Below are 795 nucleotides of genomic sequence, written 5' to 3' on the forward strand. Positions count from 1 at the left end.
GTTTTTCTGGTCATAACTAAACACAAAAGATTTCATCCAAATTTTTCAACTAATCTGAAGTACAATCTCAAAATCCCCTGAATATCTCATAGCGTTCCAAAGCTATAACTACTTATAGAGACACAGGGCAGATTTGAAAAATGGGGCCGCGTCCTTAAGGCCAAAAGAGGCTGAGTCCCGTAGGGGTTCCAAATATTGACTTCACACTGGAACCCTTTAACGGAACTATGACATGTTATGACATTACATTGCAATTTTATAACCTCACAATGTAACATTATGACTTATGATAGCCAGACCCAAACCGCATAATAGCAGATGTTAACTCTTCAAATGCTACTGACAAAGTTGCCAGCAGCATTCAAATAGCTAAACCATGTGGGTATCACTGGTGGGGGTCTGGATTTGGTAATTGGTCTTTTACTAATTATGACATCTCAGTGAAACCCTGTGACTTCACTGTGGAACATATTGATGTCACCGTGGAATATTATCACATCACAATGGAACCCTATAACGTTACAGTGGAACATGGGCATTTCAATAGAAAATAATCACAATGGAATCTTATTACCTAAAAAATTGAACCCTAAGGCATAACACTAGAATCCTATAACATCACAATTGGACAGCACATTCAATTTGTGGGACTCTTGGGCTTGGAATTGTCCCATTCTTGCGCCTAATAAGTCCCAAAACAGAGCATGCTAGACCCAGACTTACTTTTGGTACTAAATAGAGTACTATTTGAGACTAAAAAGTCGGACATCACAAAAAAAAAAATCTCAAAAGTGA

Source organism: Engystomops pustulosus, chromosome 4 (genome assembly GCF_040894005.1).
Source record: "Engystomops pustulosus chromosome 4, aEngPut4.maternal, whole genome shotgun sequence".
Taxonomy (NCBI): Eukaryota; Metazoa; Chordata; class Amphibia; order Anura; family Leptodactylidae; genus Engystomops; species Engystomops pustulosus.